This window comes from Scyliorhinus torazame, chromosome 4 (genome assembly GCF_047496885.1).
Source record: "Scyliorhinus torazame isolate Kashiwa2021f chromosome 4, sScyTor2.1, whole genome shotgun sequence".
Taxonomy (NCBI): domain Eukaryota; kingdom Metazoa; phylum Chordata; class Chondrichthyes; order Carcharhiniformes; family Scyliorhinidae; genus Scyliorhinus; species Scyliorhinus torazame.
The window spans coordinates 64,342,835-64,370,139 of NC_092710.1; the positions used below are offsets into that span (position 1 = coordinate 64,342,835).

At 48.8% G+C, this 27,305-nt stretch overlaps 3 non-coding genes across 3 annotated transcripts; all 3 read left to right on the top strand.

Annotated features, from left to right (window-relative positions):
• The first annotated feature begins 21,906 nt into the window (after nt 1–21,906).
• trnad-guc (transfer RNA aspartic acid (anticodon GUC)) lies at nt 21,907–21,978 on the top strand. The gene has a single exon. It is a non-coding gene; the product is annotated as a tRNA-Asp (tRNA).
• A 2,351-nt stretch (nt 21,979–24,329) lies between these two features.
• Nucleotides 24,330–24,401, top strand: trnad-guc (transfer RNA aspartic acid (anticodon GUC)). Its single transcript has one exon. It is a non-coding gene; the product is annotated as a tRNA-Asp (tRNA).
• Nucleotides 24,402–26,752: 2,351 nt separating this feature from the next.
• trnad-guc (transfer RNA aspartic acid (anticodon GUC)) lies at nt 26,753–26,824 on the top strand. Its single transcript has one exon. It is a non-coding gene; the product is annotated as a tRNA-Asp (tRNA).
• Nucleotides 26,825–27,305: the final 481 nt, after the last annotated feature.

Consider the following 27,305-nt stretch of genomic DNA (forward strand, 5'->3'; position numbering starts at 1 on the left):
AAGATTACTGTCTTGAGGAACTCCTCCAGCAATCTCCAGGGATTGAGAAGATAACAAATAAATTAGAAAATAAATAAACTGACAAATGTTAAATGATTTGTGATCGCATAAATACTCATTGAATTTAGAAGAGCTGAATGATTTCTCAGGGGTTCACAGTGACTCCCCTCACTGAGTGACTCAGGTTCCGGTCCTCAACCCCTCCTAGATTGGGGACACAACTCGCTGCTGCCTTTGCTCCTCCAGCCTCTGAGCTCCTCTTGCTGTTGTTTGCCTGGAAAATTAATGGCCCCTCTCCAACATGACCCTGGGTTGGAGGTCGGGGGAAGGGACGACCATCAAAGCGATGCTGCAGCCCTTCCCCCCCTCCTCACTGCCATTTCCCAGTTTCTTCTCCTGTTCCCACCGAGTCCAATGTACAACAAAAGAGCCACCTGGAATGCCGCGCGGGTGGCCTGGGGAGCATGCGCATTCACAGCCCCTGGGGAAATTAGCGAGATTGGTAGATCTGTTTCGGGGACATGGGATATCGTGGGGAAAGCGACCGCTTTCCGTTAAATAATCGGTCAATTATTCCAACAATGCAGAAAGAGATATCTGTTCGGTATGATGTGCGAGAGCTGCTCACTGAGTCACACTGGTCCTCTGTTTGGATTAGTACGTGGAATTATGATGCTGTTGCTACTACAGAAACATGGTTGAAAAAGGGACAGGATTGGCAACTAAAAATTCCAGGACTTAGATGCTTCAGGCAGGTTAGAGGGGTTGCAAAAGGGGTGGGGGAGTTGCATTATTGGTTAAGGAGAATATCACAGCTGCGCTGAAGGAGGACACCTTGGAGGGTTCAGGCAGCGAGGCATTCTGGGTAGAGCTCAGGAATAGAAAGGGTGCTGTCACAATGTTGGGGATTTACTACAGACTTCCTGACAGCCAACGAGATAGAGGAGCAGACAGGCAGACAGATCTTGGAAAGATGTAGAAACAATTGGGTTGCCGTGGTGGGTGATTTTCACTTTCCCTATGTTGACTATGACACACTTACTGCTAGAGGCATACATGGAGCAGGATTTGTAAGGAGCGACCAGGAGGGTTTCTTGAAACAATATGTAAACAGCCCAACTCGGGAAGGGGCCATATTAGACCTGCTGCTGGGAAATGAGCCAGGCCAGGTCATCGAAGTCTCAGTAGGAGATCATTTCGGGAACGTGATCATAATTCTGTAAGTTTTAAACTGCTTATCAAAAAAATGAAGAGTGGTCCTCAGGTGAAGGTGTTAGACTGGGGGAAGGCTAATTACAATAGCATTAGGCAGGATCTGGAGAGTGTTGACTGTGTGAGGCTGTTCGAGCGAAAATCAACATCCGGCATGGGGGAGGCTTTCAAATGTCAGTTGATTAGAATTCAGGACCGGCATGTACCTGTGAGGATGAAAGATAAGGGTGGCAAGTATAGGGAACCCTGGATAACGAGGGAGATTATGAATCTTGTCAAAAAGAAACAGGAAGCATTTATAAGGTCTAAAAGGCTTAGGACAGATAAAGCCCTTGAAGAATATATTATGCAAGTAGGAAGGAACTTAAGGGAGGAGTTAGGAAGGCTAAAAGGGGTCATGAATTGTCATTGGCAAACAGAATTAAGGAAAATCCTAAGGCGTTTTATTCATATGTGAAGAGCATGAGGGTAGCCAGAGAAAGGGTTGGTCCATTCAAGGATATTGTAGGGAATCTATATATGGAACCAAAGGAAATGGTAGCGATACTAAATTAATATTTTGCCTCAGTATTCACCAAACAGAAGGACTCGGTGGATGAGGAGTATAGGGTAGAGTGTGTAGATATTCTGAGTCATGTTGATATTAAGAAAGAGGAGTGTTTGGACATCTTAAAAATCATTAAATAGATAAGTCCCCAGAGCCTGATGGGATCTTCCCCACAATACTTCGGGAGGGAAGGGAGGAAATTGCTGGGGCCTTGACAGTAACCTTTGTATCCTCATTGGTTACAGGTGAATTTCCAGAGGACTGGAGAGTAGCCAATGTCGTTCCATTGTTTAAGAAGGGCAGCAGGGATAATCCAGGAAATTATAGGCCAGCGAGCCTTACGTCAGTGGTCGGGAGGTGGGGGGGGGGGGTAAGGCAGGGTGGGGGTGGTAAGGCTGGAGGTTAAGGCAAGGTGGTAAACTGGTGGGTTAAGGCAAGGGGAGTGAGGCGGGGGGGATATGGCGGGGCAGTAAGGTGGCTGGTAAGGCCGGGGGGGTAATGTGGGGGGTAAGGTGGGGGGGGGGTAAGGCAGGGAGGGTAAGGCAGGTGGGTAAGGCATGGAGGGTAAGGCGGGTGGGTAAGGCGGGGAGGGTAAGGTTGGGGGTAGAGCGGGGGGCAAGTGGGGTGGGGTAAGGCAGGGTGTAAGGCGGGGTTAAGATGTGGGGGTAAGGTGGGTGGTAAGGCGGGGTTGGTAAGGCGGAGTGGGAGTGGTAAGTCAAGGGGGTAAGGCAGACGGCATAAGGCTGGGAGGGGGGGGTTGAGGCGGGGGGTGCTTATTGCGTGGGGCAAGGTGGGGTGGGGTAAGGCAGGGGTAAGGCAGTTGTGTAAAGTGGGGTGGATAAGCGGAGGGATAAGACGGGGAGGCAAGGCTGGAAGGTAAGTGGGGGGCTAAGGGGGAGGTATGGCAGGGTGGTATGAAGGGGGTAAGGCAGGAGGGGTAAGGCAGGGGAATAAGGTGGGGGAGTAATGTGGGGAGTCAGGCGGGGGAGTAAGGCGGAAGGGTAAGGTGGAGGTAAGTCGACGGTAAGGCTAGGGGGGGTGAAGGCCGTGGTGGTGGGTAAGGCGGGGGGGGGGGGGGTGTGAAGGTGCGGATTGGTAAGGCGGGGTGGGGGGGAGATACCACCCTGAGTGTCCCGACTGCCCATTGGTCGTGTCCTATGCTATGTGTTCATCAGCTGCAAGTTTGCATATCATGACAGGGTATAAGGCGGAGGGGGGGCAAGCTGGGAGTTAAGGCAGGAGTGTAAGGTGGGGGGTGTAAGGTGGGGGGGCAAGGTGGGGGGATTAAGGTGGGGGTGTGGCATGGGCGTAAGGCAGTGGGCATAAGGCGGGGGTAAGGCTGGGTGTAAGGTGGGTGGTAAGGCGGGGGTAAGGGGGAGTTTAAGGCTTGGGGGAAGGTGGTGGGGTAAAGTGGCTGGTAAAACCGGGGGGGGGTGTAAGGTGGGGGGTAAGGCAGCTGGTAAGGCTGGGAGGGTAAAGTGGGGGGGGGGGAAGGCAGAGGGCGGTAAGGTGGGAGGTATAAGGTGGGAAAGTGTAAAGCCGGGGTTCACGTGGGATAAGGCGTGGGCATAAGGCGATGGGGTAAGGCGGGGGGATAAGACAGGTGGGTAAGGCGGGGAGGTAAGACCAGGGGAGTAAGGCAGGGGGGTAAAGTGGGGGGTAAGGTGAGGGATAAGGCATGGGGGTAAGGTGGCGGGGGTGGTAAGGCGGGGGCTGATAAGGCGGGGGCGTGGGAATGTGGGGGGTGGTAAGGCAAGGTGGGGATGGTAAGGCCGGGTGAGGGTGGTAAGGCGGGGGGCAAAGAGGAGGGTAAGGCGGGGTGTAGGGGTGGATAAGGTGGCGGGGGTAAGGTGGGGGGGTAAGATGGGGGTTGGTAAGGTGGGGGGGTGAGGCAGGGAGTAAGGCGGGGGAGTAAGGTGTAGGGGATAAGGCTGGGGGGATAAGGCGTGGGGTAAGGCGGGTGAGTAAGGCGGGAGGGTAAGGCGGGAGGGTAAGGTGGGTAGGTAAGGTGGGCGGATAAGGCAGTGGGGGAAGGTGGTGGGGGTAAGACGGGGGTTAAGGTGCAGGGGTAAGACAGGGGGTAAGGCTGGGGTTGGGTAAGGTGGGGAGTAAGGCGGAGGGGATAAGGTGGGGGTGATGCAAGGGGTAAGGCGGTGGGGGTGTTGGGGGTATGGTCATGGGTGCAGGTAAGGCAGTTGGGTGGTATGGCGAGAGTGGTAAGGTGGGGTGTGGTAAGGCGGAGGGTGGCAAGGTGGGGTTGTGCTGTAAGGTGGGGGGAATAAAGCGGGGTTAAGATGGGAGAGTAAAGCGGAGAGATAAGGCATGTGGTACCAAAGGCATGCTGAGGGGATGCACATGGACCAGGAACAGAAACTGCCTCATGAAACCCTGGCTGGAATCCATACTGGCTGCAAAAGCACTCAAGTCGAAGCATAAACCTGTTATTGTGATATGGACTGTGTTTACCCACTCCAAGTCTCTGAATATGTAACAAACATCCAGACACAGGTGATCAACTTTGCAGCAGGGCGAAGGACAGACAAAAGAAGCCATTAGACTCCTGAATGAGCTGATGGCTGGTAAGACAAAGGGAAGTTTCAGAGGACAATGGGTCTTGATTGAACCACCATCGATAAACAAGTGGGGTCTGGCTAGGACAATGGCCGGTGGTGGGCATATACATATGACTCAATCCAAGCTTCCCAGTTTAAGAAAGCAGCATTGAACAGAACTTGAGAGAGAACCTGGGAGTTCCCCAGGCACAACCATCGCAAGAAGAAAGGGCCCTGGGGTTTGAACCCAGAGATCAACATTGAGTGATCGAAGCCTGCCAGCCTCCTTTGCTAAGTGCGGGTAAAACCCAAAGCTCAGCTGTGAGCCTGAGTCATATTTTCTTGAGTAATAGAATTGTGAATAAAATTGATTTAAACTGTGAAGCTGTTTTCCCTTTGTTCATATCATAAATAAAGACACCTGAGTAAAACTTTTAGTAAGTAACCTGGTCGAACGTATCAGAAGTTTTAAATGTATAGCAGGCTGGGGTGGGAAAACGGGCTGGGGGGGGAGGTAAGGCTGTGTGGCGGGTAAGGTGAGGTGGGGGGTGGTAAGGCGGGGGTTAAAGCGGGGTGTGGATGGTAAGGTTGGGGGGATAAGGTGGGGTGGTAAGACCAGTGGGAAAGGCGTGGGAGTAAGGCAGGAGTGTAAGGTGGAGGGGTAAGTCGGGGTGGTAAGGCGGGGGGGGTAAGGCCATGTGGGCGGGTAAGGCGGGGGTGTGGAAAGGCGGAGAGATGATAAGCTGGGGGGGTTGAGAAGGTGGGGTGGGGGTGGTAATTCAGGGGGGTGGTAAGGTGGGGTGGTAAGGTGGGGGTTGGTAAGGTAAGGTGAGGGGGTGGTATGACGGGGCAGTGGTCAGGTGGGGGGTCAGGTGGGGGGGGTGTAAGGTGGGGGGGGTAATGCAGGGGGGTGGGTAAGGCAGAGTGGGTAAGGCGGGGTGGGAGTGTTAAGGCAGAGTGGTAAGATGGGGGGGCGGTAAGGCAGGGTGGGTAAGGTGGGGCGGAGGAGGTAAGTCGGGGGTGGTAAGGCCGGCTGGGTAAAACGGGGGGTAAGGTGGGGGTGTAAAGCAGGGGGGCAAGGGGAGTAAGGCGGGGATAAGGTGAAGGGGTAAGGCGATGGGGTAAGGCAGGGGTAAGACGGGGGGGGCCTAAGACGGGGGTTGGTAAGGCATGGGGGTGTGAGGTGGCGGTGTGTGAGGGGGGTAAGGTGGGGAGGAGTTCGGCAGGGGTAAGGCAGGGGGATAATGTGGAGGGGGATAAGGCAGGGGTGTAAGGTGGGGCTCATAACATGGGGGGTAAGCCAGGAGGGTAAGGCAGGAGGGTAAGGTGGGGGTGGAAGGCGGGGCTCTAAGGTGGCGCGATAAGACAGGGGGGGATAAGGCTGGGGTTGGGTAAAGCAGGCGGCAAGATGGAGGCGATAAGGTGGGGTGGCGTAACATGGAGGTAAGATGGGGGTAAGGCTCGGGCTGGGTAAGGCAGGTGGTAAGGCGGAGGGGGTAAAGTGGGGGGAAATGTTGGGGGGGGCGGTAAGTCTAGGGGGTAAGTCGGGGGTAAGGTCGTGGGGACGGGTAAGGCAGGTGGGTGGTATGGTGGATGGTGGGGGGTGAGGCTGGTGGAGTAAGATGGGGGTAAGGCTGTGGGGGCGGTTAAGGCGAGGTGGGGGGTGATAAGGCAGGGGAGTAAGGTGGGATGGGGGGTGCAAAGGCTGGGGGGTAATTCAAGGTGGTTAGGCGGGGGGTAGGGGGGGGGTTGGTAAAGCCGGGGGGTTAATATGGGAGGTAAGGCGGTGGATTCGGCGGGAAGGTAAGGCAAGGGGGTAAAGTGGGGCGGTAAGTTGGGGAGGGCGTAAGGTGGGGAGCGTAAGGGGGAGGGTGGTAATGCGGGGTGGGTAAGGGTTGGGGGTGATAAGGCGGGGTGGAGAGGCGGGGGTAGTAAGGCGGGAGGTAATAAGGTGGTGTGGTAAGGCGGGGGAGTAAGGCAGGTGGGTAAGGCGGGGTGGTAAGGTGGGCGTATGGGCGTAAGGGGAGGGTTAGGCCTTGGTAATGGGTAAGGCTGGGGGGTGGTAAGGTGGAGGGGCAAGGTGGAGGGTAAGGTGGGTGGGTAAAGCCGGGGGGTAAGGTGGGGGGGTAGAGCAGAGAGATAAGTTGGGAGGGGTAAGGTGGGCGTATGGACGTAAGGGGAGGGTAAGGCCATGGTGGCAGGTAAGTCTGGGGGGTGGTAAGGCGGGGGCTGGTAAGGCGGAGCGGGGGTGGTACGGTGGGGGGCCAAGGTGGAGGGTAAGGCAGGGGGGTAAGGTGGGTGGGTAAAGCGGGGGGGGTAAGGCAGGGGTAAGCCAGGGGGTAAGGCAGCGGGTATGGTGGGGAGGTAAGGTTGGGGGTAAGGCGATGGGGGTAAAGCGGCTGTTGGGCTGGTGCTGCTGCTGCTGATTCTTCTCGGCCTTGTTTTGTAGCCCGTTACTCTGTTTAAACCTTGACACAACTGACGACTGGCAGTATCATTAGTCTGTGACTCTAGCTTAGTCTGGTCTTGTCTCTTGTCAACACAGATGGTTTTGCGGACGTCGTACCTGGATTTAATTTAGAGCTCAGAGTCGCCTGTCTTAAATGCCCCGGATCTGGCCTTCCCAGTTAAACTTTGGTTTCCGGTTGGGGAACATGCTTCCTACCTTGTTTGGCATGCAATCTCCTGCACACCTGCTGGTGAAGTCTGTGACGGTGGTGCATACTCGTTTATGTTGGCGTCTGAGTTCTTGAAGATGGATCACTCCACTGACTCCAAAAAGTCATGCAGGAGCTTTTCTGTTACCTCGGAACTGCACGGCCTTCTTAACTGAATTCACCCGCTTTACTTTCTGCTTTTATGCCAGGAGAAGGAGCACCGTCTTATGGTCTGATTTTATGATGTGCGAACGGGGATTGATCAGTAGGCATTTTTGATGTTTGTGTAGCAGTGGTCAAGGATGTTGGAACTGCTGGTGGGACAAGATATGTGTTGGTAGAAATTTGGCTCTACACTCTTGAGGTTGGCGTATTTCAACTCCCGGGCCACAATGAACAAGGCCTCCAGGCATTCTGTTTCACTGATGTTTATAGCGGTCATGATGTGGAGATTCTGGCATTAGATTAGAGTGGGCAGAATAAGAAGTCTTAAAACCCCAGGTCAAAGTGCAACAGGTTTATTTCGAATCACTAGCTTTCAGGGCACAGCTCCTTCATCAGGTGAGCGAAGAGGTGGGCTCCACAACCATATATTATTTTTTATAAATGTTTTTTATTGGGTTTTTGAAAAAAGTATATTTACCGTTGTGTACACAAAATAGAATACATATGTATACACAGAGAAGGGAACATGCACAAAAAACAACTAAAAAAAAGTTAGCATAAAATAACTGGTAGGGTATTATATGCCAGCTCAACAACAGCAGCTCTGAAACAAGTACAGAACAATTACAGAGGGCAATACATGAATGGATCTGGTGTTGGTGTTGTCGCTTGCGTCTCCCGGATGATTTTCGCTGCCGTTGTCATCTCGCGTTCACCTCCGCTTCAGCCGTTCATCCTGTCTTTCGCCTGGACTTTCCTTGTTCTCAGCTCCTGTAGGTGCCAAGTTGGTTACTGTTTCCCGTGCCCTCCTCCCGGCTGTCATTCCCTTGCCTCCCCCCCACCTCACTGGTTCCCCTCTATTGTTCCCTGTCTCCTCCCTCTTCCACCCCCTCTCCCCTCCCCTTCTCCTGTGATTCGCCTTTCTTTTCTCTTAGGTTTAGCTGCTTTCCCCCCTCCCTCCCCCCCGTCTATCAATCCCTCCCTTGCCTCGGCTACTTTCCCCTGATTCTTGGCTGCCTGGCTACTCTTCTGCTTGTTCGTTGGCCACAAACAGGCCCCAGACCAATTGGGTGAATGGCTCCCACATTCTGTGGAAGCTGTCACCTGGCCCTCGGATGGCGAATTTGATTTTCGCCATTTGGAGAGATTCTGAGAGGTCGGACAGCCAGTCTGCAGCTTTGGATGGTGCTGCTGACCACCAGCCGATCAGGATTCTATGGCGGGCGATCAGGGAGGCAAACGCAAGGGCCTCCACCCTCCTCCCCAGGAATAGATCTGGCTGGTCTGATACCCCGAAGACCGTCTCTTTCGGGCTTGGCTCCACCCTCACCCCCACCACTTTGGACATTGCCTCGAAGAAGGCTGTCCAGTAACCCGCAAGTCTGGGGCAGAACCAGAACATGTGGGTGTGGTTGGCCGGGCCTCCTTGGCACCGTTCACATCTATCCTCCACCTCCGGGAAGAACCTACTCATACGAGTTCTTGTTAAGTAGGCTCTATGTACCACTTTTAGTTGCATCAGGCTGAGCATTGCGCACGTGGCGGTGGAGTTGACCCTATGCAGTGCTTCGTTCCAGAGTTCCCACCCTATTTCAATCCCAAGGCCTCCTCCCATTTCTTTCTTGTTGCGTCCAGTACGGTGTCGGCCCTTTCCACCAGTCGGTCATATATTTCGCTACAGTTCCCTTTATCGAGGATGCTTGCGTCCAGTAACTCTTCCAGTAATGTCTGTCGTGGCGGTTGTGGATACGTCCTTTTCTCCTTTTGTAGGAAGTTTTTGAGTTGCAGGTACCTTAGCTCATTCCTCCAGCCTACCTGGAATTTCTCTGTCAGTTCGTCCATTGTTGTGACCCTGCCGTCTGTGTACAGGTCAGTGTCCCTCTGTCCTGTCGCCACTATTTAAAGGTGCCGTCTGTCAGCGCTGGTGTGAACCTATGGTTGTTTCAGATGGGAGCTTTGTCCGCCATTTTGGTCAGGCCAAATTGCTGCCGTAGTTGGTTCCGGGACTGGAGGGTGGCTATCACCACCGGGCTGCTGGAGTGTTTTTTGGGTGGGGTTGGGAGAGCCACCGTAACGAGGGCCTGGAGGGAGGTTCCCTTGCAGGAGGCCTCTTCCGCGCGCACCCACTCGGCTTCTGGCTCCTTGATCCATCGCGTTATTCGCTCGGCCCTCGTCGCTCAGTGGTAGAATTTGGGAGGGCTTGCCCCCGCCTGGATTTTGTTTTTTTTAGGACCTTCTATGGGATCCTAGCATTCTCCACCACCCCCCCCCCCCCCATGCGAATGCCATGATTAGTTTGTCTAGTGCTTTGAAAAAGTCCATGGGGATGTAGATCGGTTTGGATCTAAGTAGGAAAATGTTCATTTTGATCATCTGGATTCGCCCCGCGAGGGAGAGTGGGAGTGTGTTCCACCTTTGCAGGTTCTTTTTTACTTCCTCTGTCAGACTGGTGAGGTTCCATTTGTGGATGTCTTTCCAGTCATGGGCTATTTGGATCCCCAGGTAGCGGAATTTGTGTTGGGCTTGTTTAAGCAGCAGTCCCATTAGTGCTGCCCCCCCCCCTCCTTGTGGGTGTACCGGGAAGATCTCGCTTTTCCTCATGTTGAATTTGTAGCCCGAGAACGCACCAAACTCTTTCAGGAGCGCGATGATTCCGTCCAAGCTGCTTTGTGGGTCCGAAATGTAGAGGAGCAGGTCATCTGCATAGAGTGAGACTCTGTGCTCTCTTCCGCCCCTTTGAATCCCCCTCCAGTTTTTTGCTGCTCTGAGAGCAATTGCTAATGGTTCGATCGCTAGAGCGAACAGCAGCGGGGACAGTGGGCATCCTTGTCTGGTGCCACAGAGCATCTGGAAGTATCGGGAGTTGGTGTTGTTGGTCCGTACGCTCACCATGGGAGTGTTGTACAGGAGATTTACCCAGGAGGTGAACCCTGTTCCAAGCACAAACTGCTCCAGTACCTCGATGAGATATTTCCATTCGACCCAGTCGAAGGCCTTTTCTGTGTCTGGGGAGATGATCACCTCTGGTGTTCTCTCCCTGGATGGGGTCATTATCCCGTTTAGCAGGCGCCTGATGTTCGAGTTTAGCTGCCTATCTTTGACTAAACACGTCTGGTCCTCTGCGGCCACTTCTGGTCTGCAGTCTTCTAGGCTTTTGGCTAGGATTTTGGCTAGTATTGTGGCACCTGTGTTCAGCAGCGAGATGGGTCTGTATGACCCACATTCCGTGGAATCTTTATCTTTCTAAGGTATCAGCGAGTTTGGGGCCTGTGCTAGCGTAGGGGGCAGTGTGCCCCTCGCCTCCTGACTGGAAGGAAACATTCCTGCCTGGCGATTGTCACGCGATGTCCCTTCATCCATTGTCGCAGCATCTGCATGGTCTTGCCAATATACCACTCCTCAGGACAGACTATTTGTGTTGGTGTACAGTTCATGAATTGCCTTCTCCTGTTCAGCCTGGGACGGGATGTAGACTGCCGTGATGATGGCAGAAATGAACTCACTTTGAAGGTGGTACGGTCGGTATTTCAGTCAGGTATTCCAGGTCCGGAAAGCAGTAGTTTCCCAGCGTTGCCATGTCCCAGCACAAATAGGAATGAATTATGAGACAAACCCTTCCACCCTTTGCTTTGTTCGATGCCCCTGTGCAGTCGACCCAGTGCATTGAGAAGCTGTCAGGTTGCATGGCACAGTCCGGTGAGGCAGGGGTGGGCACAGAGCACAGAGCAGCCTCTTACTTCCCTCTGAGAGTCTGAGAGAAATCTAAGAGAAACAGAGTGAATCTTTCGAGTTACTAACAGCAAATACAACAAGGGTAAAATAGATTGATGGGAGATTTCTAAGAGGTATTTAAGTTTATGGTCAGTTTAGGTAAGGTAAATAAATGATTGCGTTCTTTACACAAATCTAATTCTAATTCAATTCCAATTCTGTGAGTTCTCTTTAATTACAACGAATCATCTCAAACAAGTATGGTCTTACTTGGTAAAATTGGGAAGAAAAATCCGAGTTTTACTTCAGATATAAACATGATCATCGGAAAATGAAGGAGTGGTCCAATCCATTCAGGAATTAGCCACAAATTGTGAGATTGGAGGGGCTGCGGGTTTACTTCAGTTATCTCGGAGTGAGACTGGACGGATTACAGGAAATCTCTCAGTGAACTGACTGTGTTCCAATTCCCATCTGGGATTAATGACGGTCATTAACAAAATTCAGCATATTTTGTTGAGTTGCAGAAATTAGATTGTTGAGTGATCAGTGCTGCCGATTTAGCAGCTATTCCTTGTTAGTATAGTGGTTAGTATCTCTGCCTGTAACGCGAGAGACCAAGGTTCATTTCCCTGACGGGGAGAAACTTTTATTAACAGTAAATCGAAAGGAGTTCGATTTGCAACTCGGTTTTTCAGGACACAGAGTGCAGAGGGATTGCATAGGCAAAAGGGGCCGAATGTCCACAGTCTGTGCTACATGTTTATATTCTGGGAGTAATTGAAACATTATGTACCACTTACGATCACAGTGAATTGTGGAATGTTCTGCACTGATATGATAGTCCAGAGAAACAAATACAGGAACAATCCTAATATTAAACAATGACTGACACTGTATCAATTTCACCCCCAATTTTTCTGATATTAGACAGACTGACAGAATGTTATCAGGTGTATTCACTGTACTTCCACATCCTTAACATTGTCCAAATCAGACCCCGCCTGAGCCCATCTGCTGCTGAAACCTCACCCACCACTTTGTTCACTCTGGACTATTCCAGTGTTCCCCGGGCCGGCCTCCCATCTTCCACCCGACATACACCTGTGCTCATCCAGACTCCTGCTGCCTGGAACTTCACCTGAACCAAGTCCAGTTCCCAATCAGCTTTGTGCTTCTGACCTACACTGGCTGCTGGCTGGGCAATGCCGCAGTTTTAAAATCCCCATCCTGACATTCAAATCCCTCCATGACATCGTCCTTCCCTTTTACTGTAATGTCCTCCAGCCAAACAAATCTTCCAGATTTCTGCTCTTTTGGCATTTTGTACTTTCACGATTTTAATCTCTGGTCTCCCTTCCTAAACTCGCTCCCTCTCCTCTTTAACATGGTTCTTAAAATCTAGTACCTTGACCAACCTTTTGTCACTAACCTAATATCTTCTTCTGTGGCTCAGCATCAACTTTATTTCATCGTCCACAATTCGGGGCGTCACCGTGGCGCTGTGGTTAGCACTGTTGCCTCACAGCGCCAGGGGCCAGGTTCTATTCCGGCTTGAGTTGTCTGTGTGCAGTTTGTACTTTCTCACCCTGTCTGCGTGGGATTCCTCTCGCAGTCCAAAAATGTGCAGGTTCGGTGGGGTGACAGGCAGTGAGTCCAGGTAGCGTGTTCTTTCAGAATGTGAGTGCATTCGATGGGCCGAATGGCCTCCTTCTGCGTTGTATGCTAATCTTTTTCCAAAATACCTTATGACCTCTTACTCCTTTGTCAAAAGCCTGGGACATATTCACCCAGCTTTTGTCAGTGATGTGGAATAGGGGTGAGCAGAGCTGTCTTCCAGGCGGTTAGAGCAAGAACATAGAACTGTACAGCAGAGTACAGGCCCTTCGGCCCACGATGTTGTGCTGAACTAGTCTGAAACAAAGATCAAATCAACCTACTCCCAATCATTCTAGTGATTGGGTTCTAGTCAGGGGGTAGACGTCGGTTTGATTCGCAGCGAATGTTTTTCAAGTTAATGGAGATGATTCCGCATTTTACTGTCTCCCTGTCTTTGACCTGAGGACAGGAGGTTAGTTGTTTCCATCTTGTCGAGCTTCTCAGATTCGTATGAGACACTGATGGTGACCTGACTCTTGACACATTTGCTTTCGCAGGTGCAGGGCCCATACACAGCGTGAACAGAATTCACCTTCCCCGACAGGTAGGATCCAACCGGTTAGCTGTTTAATAAAATGTCTTGATCGAAATTGAACGCGGGCGGCAGCGGTGAAATCACCGAATGCTAACCACTAGACCGCAGCGAGCGGTTTCGAAGATTTATTGAAATTTGGAAATTCAGTTGAACTGACAGCATGTCAACTGAACAAACCTTTGACTTTGTCTTATAGATTTAAATTCAATTCCTGAGTCTCCTGTTAACAGATCCACTTTACACACATGCAGCTGGTCTCCACACGGAAAACTGACTCCATACTGGCAAACATACACAAAAAATAAATGAGAAATTCTGGCATTGAGGTGGTGAAACACGAGAGGTGGGACACTCTCAGCCCAGGCCGGGCCGGAGAATGGCCATTGGCGCCTGCGCGTTCGGCGCGGCGCCGGTTGGGGGCCGCTCTACGGTACCCCCGCCCCCTGCGATTCTCCATCCGGGATGGGCCGAGCAGCCACGCCATCCACATGTGGTCTTACCCGGCGTGCCCTCGACGTGCATGCATCGGGGGATGGCCTGGTGGGGGAAAGAGGGTCCCACCGCAGGGCGGGCCTCCGCTGTGGCCTGGCCCGCGGTCGGGGCCTACCGATCGGCAAGCCGGCCTCTCAGGCTGGGGGGTCTCTTTTGTTCCGCGCTGGCCCCTGTCGCCCTACACCATGTTGCGTCAGGGCGGGTGCGGAGAGGGGAGCCACTCCATATGCGCAGACCACTGGCGCCCATCTGACGCCAGGATCGGCAGCTGGAGTGGCGTGGGTTGCTCCAGTGCCATGCTGGCCCACTGTCCGGGTCAAAATCGCTGCTCCTGAGGGCAAGTTGACGCCGTCGAGAAAAGTGGTGGCGTTTACGACGGCGTCAACACTTAGCCTCAGGGTCAGAGAATCTCGCCCGAGGTGTTTCCCATTGCTGCGGTTAAGGACTTAAACAATTCTCTCAAATGTTGTGCAACAACACAATCCCACTGCCTGATTTAGTGCTCCATTACACCATCTGTGTCAAAAACACCACAGCCAAGAAGGCATACGGCATGCTTGCCTTCATTGGCCGGGGCATTGAGTATAAGAATTGGCAAGTCATGTTGCAGCTGTATAGAACCTTAGTTAGGCCACACTTGCAGTAAAGTGTTCAATTCTCGTCGCCACACTACCAGAAGGATGTGGAGGCTTTAGAGAGGGTGCAGAAGAGATTTACCAGAATGTTGCCTGCTATGGAGATCATTAGCTATGAGGAGCGGTTAAATAAACTTGGTTTGTTCTCACTGGAACGAAGGAGGTTGAGGGGCGACCTGATAGAGGTCTACAAAATTATGAGGGGCATAGACAGAGTGGATAGTCAGAGGCTTTTCCCTGGGTTAGAGGGGTCAATTACTAGGGGGCATAGGTTTAAGGTGAGAGGGGCAAGGTTTAGAGGAGATGTACGAGGCAAGTTTTTTTACACCGAGGGTAGTGGGTGCCTGGAACTCGCTACCCGAGGAGATGGTGGAAGCAGGGACGATAGTGACATTTAAGGGGCATCTTGACAAACACATGAATAGGATGGGAATAGAGGGATGCGGACCCAGGAAGTGTGGAAGATTTTAGTTTAGACGGGCAGCATGGTCGCCACGGGCTTGGAGGGCCGAAGGGCCTGTTCCTGTGCTGTACATTTCTTTGTTCTTTGTTCAAACTGTTCATTTCATACCGAAAATCGGGAGAAACATCAGCCTCTGATAGTGCCAGGAAGACATTGTGCTTATGGCAGTTCAGATATTTCTGTGTTTACTTCAGATTGGTGTATTTGCTGCTTCTGCCCTTTACTGAACAATTTGGTTTTAATTGAAATTTCTGCTTTAAGAATTTTGTGCTTTGACCAGATCTGTTTATATTGGACAATAATGCTGATTTTGCATTCCCAAAAAATTGTTAAGGTTGCAAAGCCCCGGTGATCCATTGATTGACATCTCCCCCTCCCTAAATTGTTAAAATTGCAAAACCTCGGTGATCCATTGATTGACATCTCCCCTGCACTTCCCCCGCACCTTCCCTGACTCTCCTCGACAACCTTTGTTCCAAGGGATTGGAAATAAATGAACACGTGCCGTTTTGGAGTCTTTATCTTGCAGAGCAATACCTCTTATTGAGATTGCGTTAATTGTTAAAATATCGGCCTGATCCCGAGTTTTATTCCAGGGTTCAGAGGACACATTGATAAAATGAGTCTATACTTTCTGCAGCTTAGAATAATGAGAAACCATTTCTTTAATCAGACATTTGAATCCCACACTCCGTCACATTGAAGGCAGTGAGCAGGTTTGAAGATCCACACGATCTACCTCTGTTGATATGATCCTCTGCCCGTTGCCGTTTCTGTAACTAAGGCATTGCACGCAATAAGCAGTGAGGCAGGGAGTCACTGAACGTTTCTTTCACATGCACCGGAGATTGAATGGTCCAGAATGAATTCATCACTCTCTTGTACTATTAGAGATTGTTAAACGTAGACCACTGTGACGACTGGAAGACGTTAGCAATATTGGAGTCTAAGTATGGTGCAATTTAAGGGTTAGTATCATGGTTTGAAATGTCTTTGACTGCAATAGGGGCTGGGTATTTTTACCAGCCAGAAGGTGAAATAGGGAATGGAATGTGTTTTTTATTCGAGGCTAATGGATTGTGATTTGACTGGGGTAGTCCCTGGGGAGTTAATGTGTTTTGCACTCTGCAGAGGTCATTTGTTTTTCGGTTTGCGGAGTGAGGTGATTAGTGGGTGGAGCCAAATAAGGCAGAAAGACATTTGAAAGCATTAGCGAGGCAGTAGGTGGAGAATCTTTGGAGAGAGGAATTGAATTCTGATCTGCCTGGTGTTGAGTCCACAATTCAGGTTTGGACTTCGATTCAAATTATTGTCACGTGTACCGAGGCACAGTGAAAATTATTGTTCTGTGAACGGAAAGATCGTACCATACATGTAAAAGCATAGGACATACATAAATACACAATGCAAATACATAGTCATTGTCATCCGGTGAAACATATGGAGCGCAGTACTACTCAGTAGAGATGATGCATGGAGAGATCAGTTCAGCAGGAGATGTAGACAGAGTCAATGGATGGGGTGTGGTATCACGAGGAATGGGCTGTGGCCACGATTCTCTGTCGTAAAAATTCTGAGAGTCAATCCGGGCATCCCGAATTTTCTGAGGAGGAAAGGCTTTCTTGGTCTTAGCATCGATGTGGATGGACCAGGACGGATTGCTGGTGACTTGTACACTTAGGAATTGGAAGCTGTTAAGCATATCCACATCGGCACCATTGATGCAGATAGATATATGTACGATCCTTCACTTCCTGATGTCAATGACCATCCCCTTAGTTTTGCTGACATTGAAGGAGAGAACGTTGTCGTTATTAAGTTCTCTATCTCCCTCCGGTACTCTGACTCACTATGGTCGTGTCATCAGCAAACATGTGGATGGAGTTGGAGCCACATTCTGCCACACAGTCTGGTGTGTATAGGGTATATAGGAAGGAGCTAAGTAGGCAGCCTTGCAGCGCCCCGGTATTGAGGACGATCATTGAAGAGGTATTGTTGTTTATCTTTACTGTTTGTGGTCTATGAGTCAGGAAGCCAAGGACCCAGTTGCAGAGGGAGGAGTGAGGTCCGAGGTTTTGGAGTTTTGTTATGAGCTTGGCTGGGATTATGGTGTTGAAAGCAGAGCTTTAGTCAATGAACAAGAGTCTGACATAGGAGTCCTTGTTGTCGAGATGCTCTAGGTAGGTATGGGTGTGTCCGAGACTGCTGGGGAAGTTGACAACAATTTTTTTGGTTTCCTGCTCGAACGAAGCGACAGAATGCATTGAGTTAATTGGGGAGGGGTACGCTGCTGCTGAAGATTCTATTCAGCTTTGCTTTGTAGCCCGTTATGTTGTTTAAGCCTTGCCACGGCCTACGAGTGGCCGTGTCGTTAGTCTGTGACTCTGGCTTACTTTGGTATTGTCTCTTGGCATCCCTGATGGCTTTGTGGAGGTCGCATCTAGATTTCTTGTATAGGTCAGGTCGCCTGTCTTGAATGCCTCAGACCTGGCCTTCAGTCGAGAGTGAATCTCCTGATTAAACTGTGATTTCCAGTTGGGGAATGTACGTACTACCTTGTTTGGCATGCAATCTTCGGCACACTTGCTGATGAAGTTTGTGACACTGTAGGCATACTAGTTTAGGTTTGCTGCTGAGTTTTTCAATATGGACTAATCCAGTGACTCCAAACAGTCATATATCAGATTTCTGTTGCCTAAGACCATCAGTGTATGACTTTCTTAGCCGGAATCTTCCCTTACGTTTCTGTTGAATGAAGGGATAAGGTGCAGAGCCTTATGGGCCGATTTTTCGAAGTCTGGTCAGGGGATTGATCGGTAGGTGTCCTTGATGATTTTGCAGCAGTGGTCAAGGATGTTGGCACCCCTGGTGGGACAAGTAATATGTTGGTGGAATTTTGGCAGTACGTTCTTGAGGTTGGTCTGGTTGAAGACCCCGGCCATGATGAACAAGGCCTCTGGGCATTCTGTTTCACTGATACTTTCACGATGTGGGGAGGCAGTGGCATTGTGGGGCTGTTGCTTTATGAGTACCCCAGAACCTGGAGTCATGCTCTGGGGACCCAGGTTCAAATACCACCATGGTAGATGGTGAAATTTGAATTCAGTGAAACATTCTGGAACTAAAACTCCAAAGATGACCATGAAATGGAAATCTGTTGTCATTACTGGTCTGGCCTCCATGTGACTCCAGACCCACAGCAATGTGGTTGACCATTAAATGCACGCGATGGCCAATAACTCTCACATCCCATGAATTAATTTTTAAAAGAAGTACAATTCATCATGCACCTTCTTCATAGTTACACAGGAGCAGGAGGAGGCATTTTGGCCCTTCGAGCATGCTCCATCATTTATCACGATCATGGCTGATCATCCAATGCAATAGCCTAATCCTGCTTTCTCCCCATAACCTTTGATCCCATTCACCCAAATGCAATATCTAACCGCCTCTTCATTATATTCAATGTTTTAGCATCAACTACTTCCTCTGGTAATGAATTCCACAGGCTCACCTCTCTTTGGGTGAAGAAATGTCTCCTCAGCTCTGTCCGAAATGATTTGCCCTGTATCCTCAGACTGTGATCCCTGATTCTGGACATACCCACCATCGGGAACATCCTTCCTGTATCTACCCTGTCTAGCCCTGTTAGAATTTTATAAGTTTCCATGAGATCCCACCTCATTCTTCTGACCTAGAGCGAGAACAATTCTAACAGAGTCAATCTCGCACTTCCGCCTGGGGTAGGATGTAGATCGCTATGATATCAGAAGTGAGCTCCCGTGGAAGGTAGCATGGGCGGCACTTCACAGCAGGTATTCCAGGTCTGAGGAGCAGTAGTTCGCCAGGGTCGCCATGTACAAACACCAGTAGGAATTGATTGGTGAACTAGACTTGGTTCAGGTGAAGTTCCAGGCAAAATCCTCCACCCTTCGCGTCGCCATGCAGTCCATCCGGTGTATTGAGAATCTGACAGCTTGTGTGGCGCAGTCCAGTGAGCCATGTCTCTGTGAAAATGTCGTGGCTTAAGACAAATCACGCCTCTTTAACCTGTGATTATCCCTCTCTCCAGTTGCTCCATCTGGACCTGTAAAGACTTAATTACCTACAAAGACTTGCATTCAAAGTATCATCTTGCATCTTTGATTTTGTCGATATATATATGTTTCTGGAACCCACCTCTTCATTCACCTGCAGAAGGAGCTCCAAAAGCTAATGATTCAAAACAAACCTGTTAGACTTTTACCTGATGTTGTAAGAGTGCTTACTGTGCTCATCCCAGTCCAATGCCGGCATTTCCACATCTTCCCTCTGAGAGGTAAGTGTGAGAGACATCTAAGAGAAACAGAGTGAACTTTTCATGTCTCTGTAACAGCAAATACAACAAGGGTAAAATAGATTGATCGGAGATTCCCGAGAGCTGTCCGGGTTTATGGTGAGTTTAGATAAAGTAAGTAAATAAATGTTTTATTTACAAATATCTAATTCGAATTCGATTTCCAATTCCGTAAACTGTATTTAATTATATGAAGTCATCTCTAACAATTCAAGTCTTAATTGGTGAAATTGGCGGAAAAATCGAGTTTTACTTCAGATCTAAACACAATCATCTGAAAATGAAGGACTGCTACAATCCATTCAGGAATTAGTCACAAACTGTGAGATTGGAGGGGCTGCGGGTTTACTTCAGTTATCTCGGAATGAGACTGGACGGATCGTAAGAATATTCCTCTCAGTGAACTGACTGTGTTCCAATTCTCATCTGGGATGTATGATGGTCATTAACATAACTCAACATATTTTGTTGAATGGCGGAAAATGTATTTTCAATGATCAGTGTTGGCTACTTAGCAGCTGTTCCTCGTTGGTATAGTGGCTAGTGTCCCTGCCTGTCACGATGAAGACCGGGGTTCAATTCCCCAACGAAGAGAAGTTTCCTTTTATTAACAGGCTTTCCAATTTGAACTCGGATTTTCAGGATTGAGTGCTGAGGCATCGCAAAAGGAAGTCCGTGCAGCATGATTATATTCTCGGAGCTATTAAAACATCATGTTCCGCTTCTGATCAGAGTGAATTGTGGAATGTTTTGCACTGATATAATATTCCAGAGATACAGATACAGTAATGATCTTAATGTGAAGCAATGACTGACACTGTACCCATTATGCCCCAATATCCCTGTATGATATTAGACATGATATGGAGGTGCCGGCGTTGGACTGGGGTGAGCACAGTAAGAAGTCTTACAACTTCTTAGCACCAGACTTAATTGCCTGCAAATGCTCGCATTGAAAGTATAATCTTTCATCTTTGACTTTGTCAATAGTTATGTTTCTGGGACACACGTCTTCATTCACCTGAGGAAGGAGCAGCGCTCCGAAAGCGAGTGTTTGAAACAAACCTGTTGGACTTTAACCTGGTGTTGTGAGACTTCTTACTGTGATATTAGACGGACTGACAGAATGTTATCAGTTGAATACATTGTATTTCCACATTCTAAACATTGTCCAACTCCGGCCATGCCTCAGCTCACCTGCAGTTGAAAGATTCATCCATACCTTTGTTCATTCTGGACTTGATCATTCCAGTGTTCCTCTGGCCGGCCTCCCATCTTCCACCCTAAATATAGCTGTGCTCATCCAGACTCCTGCGGCCTGGAACTTCACCTGAACCAAGTCCAGTTCACCAATCAGCCCCGTGTTTGCTGATCGACACTGGCTCCTGTCCCGAAAATGCATGTTTTAAAATCCCCATCCTTACGTCCAAATCCTTCCATGACGTCGTCCTTCCCTTTCTCTGAAACCTTCTCCAGCCCAACAAATCTTCCAGATTTCTGCTCTTTTGACATTCTGTATAACCCGATTTTAATCTGTAGTCTAACGTTCTGGACTCCTTTCCTAAGCCTCCCACTTATCTCGCTCGCTCTCCTCTTTAAGATGATCCTTAAAATCTACCTCTTTGGCCAAGCTTTTGGCAGCTGACCTAATAGCTCCTTCTGTGGCTCAGCGTCAACTTTATTTCATTGCCCACAATAGAAGCGTCACGGTGGCGCAGTGGTTAGCACCACTGCCTCACAGCGCGAGAGGCCGCGTTTCATTCCGGCTTGAGGTGCCTGTGTACAGTGTGCACTTTCTCACCGTGTCTGCGGGGCATTCCTCCCACAGTCCAAAGATGTGCAGGTCCGGGGAGGTTGCGTGGAGTGAGCCCAGGTAGCATGTTCTTTCAGAGGGTGGGTGCAGACTCAGTGGGCCGAATGGCCTACTTCTGCGCTTTATGATAATGTTCTTGTAAAATACCTTATGTCTTGTTGCTCCTTTGTCAAAAGCTTGAGACATATGCCTAACTTCACCCTAGCTTTTGTCAGTGATGTGGTATAATGGTGAGCAGAGCTGCCTTCCAGGCAGTTGACGTGTATTTGATTGAATGTTTATTTTGGTAATGCAGGTGATTCCGCGTTTCATCGTCACCCTGGCTCTGACCTGAGGACAAGAAGTTAGGTGTTTCCATTTTGTTCAACTTAGTAGTTTCGCCTGATACAGTGACGGTGACCTGTCGCTTGACACATTTGCATTTAGGTGCAGGGCCCATACACAGCGTGAACAGAATTCTCCTTCCATGACAGATAGCATCAAACTGGTTAGCTGTTTAATAAAATGGCTTGACCGAAATTGAACCCAGTCCGCAGCAGGAAAGCACCGAATCCTCACCAAGAGACCAGCAGGGAGTGGTTTCGAATACTCATTGAAATTTGGATATTCAGTTGAACTGAGAGATGTCAACTGAACAAAACTTGGATTTTGTCTGATAGATTCAAATTCAATTCCTGTTAACAGGTCCACTTCACACACGTGCGGCTGGTGTCCACATAGAAAACTGACTCAATACTGGGAAACATGTCGAAAAATAAATGAAGAAGTCCAGCGCTGAGGTGGTCAAACACGAGGTATTAAACATTGCTGCGGGTTAAGGACTCAAACAATTCTCTCGAATGTTGAAAAATCGTTGTTTACTTCAGATCTAAACATAATCATCTGAAAATGAAGGAGTGGTCCACTCCATTCAGGAATTAACCACAAACGGAGATTGGAGGGGCTGCGGGTTTCCTTCAGATCTCTCGGAGTGAGACTGGGCGGATTACAGGAAACCTCCTCTCAGTGAACTGACTGTGTTCCAATTCTCATCTGGGATGTACGACGGTCATTAACAGAATTCAACAGATTTGGTTCAGTGGCCGAAATTGGATTGTTGGATGATCAGTATTGGCTGTTGACCAGCTGTTCCTCGTTAGTATAGTGGTTAGTATCCCCGCCTGTCACGCGGGAGACCGGGGTTCAATTCCCCGACGGGGAGTAGTTTCCTTTAATTAACAGGCTTTCCAATTTGAACTCGGTTTTTCAGGATTGAGTGCTGAGGGATCGCAAAAGCAAGACTGTGCAGCATGATTATATTCATGGAGTTATTGAAACATTATGTACCGCTTCTGATCACAATGAATTGTGGAATGTTCCGCATTGATATAATATTCCAGAGATACAGGAATAATCCTAATATTCAGCAATGACTGACACTGTATCCATTACGCCTCAATATCCCTGACTAAACTGTATGATATTAGACATGATGTGGAGGTTCCGGCGTTGGACTGGGGTGAGCACAGAAAGAAGTCATACAACTTCTTAACACCAGACTTAATTACCCGCAAATGCTCGCATTCAAAGTATCGTCTTGCATCTTTGACTTTGTCTATATATGTGTTTCTGGAACACACCTCTTCATTCACCTGAGGAAGGAGCAGCGCTCCGAAAGCGAGTGTTTGAAACAAACCTGTTGGACTTTAACCTGGTGTTGTGAGACTTCTTACTGTGATATTAGACGGACTGACAGAATGTTATCAGTTGAATACATTGTATTTCCACATTCTAAACATTGTCCAACTCCGGCCATGCCTCAGCTCACCTGCAGTTGAAAGACTCATCCATGCCTTTGTTCATTCTGGACTTGATCATTCCAGTGTTCCTCTGGCCGGCCTCCCATCTTCCACCCTAAATATAGCTGTGCTCATCCAGACTCCTGCGGCCTGGAACTTCACCTGAACCAAGTCCAGTTCACCAATCAGCCCCGTGTTTGCTGATCGACACTGGCTCCTGTCCCGAAAATGCATGTTTTAAAATCCCCATCCTTACGTCCAAATCCTTCCATGACGTCGTCCTTCCCTTTCTCTGAAACCTTCTCCAGCCCAACAAATCTTCCAGATTTCTGCTCTTTTGACATTCTGTATAACCCGATTTTAATCTGTAGTCTAACGTTCTGGACTCCTTTCCTAAGCCTCCCACTTATCTCGCTCGCTCTCCTCTTTAAGATGATCCTTAAAATCTGCCTCTTTGGCCAAGCTTTTGGCAGCTGACCTAATAGCTCCTTCTGTGGCTCAGCGTCAACTTTATTTCATTGCCCACAATAGAAGCGTCACGGTGGCGCAGTGGTTAGCACCACTGCCTCACAGCGCGAGAGGCCGCGTTTCATTCCGGCTTGAGGTGCCTGTGTACAGTGTGCACTTTCTCACCGTGTCTGCGGGGCATTCCTCCCACAGTCCAAAGATGTGCAGGTCCGGGGAGGTTGCGTGGAGTGAGCCCAGGTAGCATGTTCTTTCAGAGGGTGGGTGCAGACTCAGTGGGCCGAATGGCCTACTTCTGCGCTTTATGATAATGTTCTTGTAAAATACCTTATGTCTTGTTGCTCCTTTGTCAAAAGCTTGAGACATATGCCTAACTTCACACTAGCTTTTGTCAGTGATGTGGTATAATGGTGAGCAGAGCTGCCTTCCAGGCAGTTGACGTGTATTTGATTGAATGTTTATTTTGGTAATGCAGGTGATTCCGCGTTTCATCGTCACCCTGGCTCTGACCTGAGGACAAGAAGTTAGGTGTTTCCATTTTGTTCAACTTAGTAGTTTCGCCTGATACAGTAACGGTGACCTGTCGCTTGACACATTTGCATTTAGGTGCAGGGCCCATACACAGCGTGAACAGAATTCTCCTTCCATGACAGATAGCATCAAACTGGTTAGCTGTTTAATAAAATGGCTTGACCGAAATTGAACCCAGTCCGCAGCAGGAAAGCACCGAATCCTCACCAAGAGACCAGCAGGGAGTGGTTTCGAATACTCATTGAAATTTGGATATTCAGTTGAACTGAGAGATGTCAACTGAACAAAACTTGGATTTTGTCTGATAGATTCAAATTCAATTCCTGTTAACAGGTCCACTTCACACACGTGCGGCTGGTGTCCACATAGAAAACTGACTCAATACTGGGAAACATGTCGAAAAATAAATGAAGAAGTCCAGCGCTGAGGTGGTCAAACACGAGGTATTAAACATTGCTGCGGGTTAAGGACTCAAACAATTCTCTCGAATGTTGAAAAATCGTTGTTTACTTCAGATCTAAACATAATCATCTGAAAATGAAGGAGTGGTCCACTCCATTCAGGAATTAACCACAAACGGAGATTGGAGGGGCTGCGGGTTTCCTTCAGATATCTCGGAGTGAGACTGGGCGGATTACAGGAAACCTCCTCTCAGTGAACTGACTGTGTTCCAATTCTCATCTGGGATGTACGACGGTCATTAACAGAATTCAACAGATTTGGTTCAGTGGCCGAAATTGGATTGTTGGATGATCAGTATTGGCTGTTGACCAGCTGTTCTTCGTTAGTATAGTGGTTAGTATCCCCGCCTGTCACGCGGGAGACCGGGGTTCAATTCCCCGACGGGGAGAAGTTTCCTTTAATTAACAGGCTTTCCAATTTGAACTCGGTTTTTCAGGATTGAGTGCTGAGGGATCGCAAAAGCAAGACTGTGCAGCATGATTATATTCATGGAGTTATTGAAACATGATGTACCGCTTCTGATCACAATGAATTGTGGAATGTTCCGCATTGATATAATATTCCAGAGATACAGGAATAATCCTAATATTCAGCAATGACTGACACTGTATCCATTACGCCTCAATATCCCTGACTAAACTGTATGATATTAGACATGATGTGGAGGTTCCGGCGTTGGACTGGGGTGAGCACAGAAAGAAGTCATACAACTTCTTAACACCAGACTTAATTACCTGCAAATGCTCGCATTCAAAGTATCGTCTTGCATCTTTGACTTTGTCTATATATGTGTTTCTGGAACACACCTCTTCATTCACCTGAGGAAGGAGCAGCGCTCCGAAAGCGAGTGTTTGAAACAAACCTGTTGGACTTTAACCTGGTGTTGTGAGACTTCTTACTGTGATATTAGACGGACTGACAGAATGTTATCAGTTGAATACATTGTATTTCCACATTCTAAACATTGTCCAACTCCGGCCATGCCTCAGCTCACCTGCAGTTGAAAGACTCATCCATGCCTTTGTTCATTCTGGACTTGATCATTCCAGTGTTCCTCTGGCCGGCCTCCCATCTTCCACCCTAAATATAGCTGTGCTCATCCAGACTCCTGCGGCCTGGAACTTCACCTGAACCAAGTCCAGTTCACCAATCAGCCCCGTGTTTGCTGATCGACACTGGCTCCTGTCCCGAAAATGCATGTTTTAAAATCCCCATCCTTACGTCCAAATCCTTCCATGACGTCGTCCTTCCCTTTCTCTGAAACCTTCTCCAGCCCAACAAATCTTCCAGATTTCTGCTCTTTTGACATTCTGTATAACCCGATTTTAATCTGTAGTCTAACGTTCTGGACTCCTTTCCTAAGCCTCCCACTTATCTCGCTCGCTCTCCTCTTTAAGATGATCCTTAAAATCTACCTCTTTGGCCAAGCTTTTGGCAGCTGACCTAATAGCTCCTTCTGTGGCTCAGCGTCAACTTTATTTCATTGCCCACAATAGAAGCGTCACGGTGGCGCAGTGGTTAGCACCACTGCCTCACAGCGCGAGAGGCCGCGTTTCATTCCGGCTTGAGGTGCCTGTGTACAGTGTGCACTTTCTCACCGTGTCTGCGGGGCATTCCTCCCACAGTCCAAAGATGTGCAGGTCCGGGGAGGTTGCGTGGAGTGAGCCCAGGTAGCATGTTCTTTCAGAGGGTGGGTGCAGACTCAGTGGGCCGAATGGCCTACTTCTGCGCTTTATGATAATGTTCTTGTAAAATACCTTATGTCTTGTTGCTCCTTTGTCAAAAGCTTGAGACATATGCCTAACTTCACCCTAGCTTTTGTCAGTGATGTGGTATAATGGTGAGCAGAGCTGCCTTCCAGGCAGTTGACGTGTATTTGATTGAATGTTTATTTTGGTAATGCAGGTGATTCCGCGTTTCATCGTCACCCTGGCTCTGACCTGAGGACAAGAAGTTAGGTGTTTCCATTTTGTTCAACTTAGTAGTTTCGCCTGATACAGTAACGGTGACCTGTCGCTTGACACATTTGCATTTAGGTGCAGGGCCCATACACAGCGTGAACAGAATTCTCCTTCCATGACAGATAGCATCAAACTGGTTAGCTGTTTAATAAAATGGCTTGACCGAAATTGAACCCAGTCCGCAGCAGGAAAGCACCGAATCCTCACCAAGAGACCAGCAGGGAGTGGTTTCGAATACTCATTGAAATTTGGATATTCAGTTGAACTGAGAGATGTCAACTGAACAAAACTTGGATTTTGTCTGATAGATTCAAATTCAATTCCTGTTAACAGGTCCACTTCACACACGTGCGGCTGGTGTCCACATAGAAAACTGACTCAATACTGGGAAACATGTCGAAAAATAAATGAAGAAGTCCAGCGCTGAGGTGGTCAAACACGAGGTATTAAACATTGCTGCGGGTTAAGGACTCAAACAATTCTCTCGAATGTTGAAAAATCGTTGTTTACTTCAGATCTAAACATAATCATCTGAAAATGAAGGAGTGGTCCACTCCATTCAGGAATTAACCACAAACGGAGATTGGAGGGGCTGCGGGTTTCCTTCAGATATCTCGGAGTGAGACTGGGCGGATTACAGGAAACCTCCTCTCAGTGAACTGACTGTGTTCCAATTCTCATCTGGGATGTACGACGGTCATTAACAGAATTCAACAGATTTGGTTCAGTGGCCGAAATTGGATTGTTGGATGATCAGTATTGGCTGTTGACCAGCTGTTCCTCGTTAGTATAGTGGTTAGTATCCCCGCCTGTCACGCGGGAGACCGGGGTTCAATTCCCCGACGGGGAGAAGTTTCCTTTAATTAACAGGCTTTCCAATTTGAACTCGGTTTTTCAGGATTGAGTGCTGAGGGATCGCAAAAGCAAGACTGTGCAGCATGATTATATTCATGGAGTTATTGAAACATGATGTACCGCTTCTGATCACAATGAATTGTGGAATGTTCCGCATTGATATAATATTCCAGAGATACAGATACAGGAATAATCCTAATATTCAGCAATGACTGACACTGTATCCATTACGCCTCAATATCCCTGACTAAACTGTATGATATTAGACATGATGTGGAGGTTCCGGCGTTGGACTGGGGTGAGCACAGAAAGAAGTCATACAACTTCTTAACACCAGACTTAATTACCTGCAAATGCTCGCATTCAAAGTATCGTCTTGCATCTTTGACTTTGTCTATATATGTGTTTCTGGAACACACCTCTTCATTCACCTGAGGAAGGAGCAGCGCTCCGAAAGCGAGTGTTTGAAACAAACC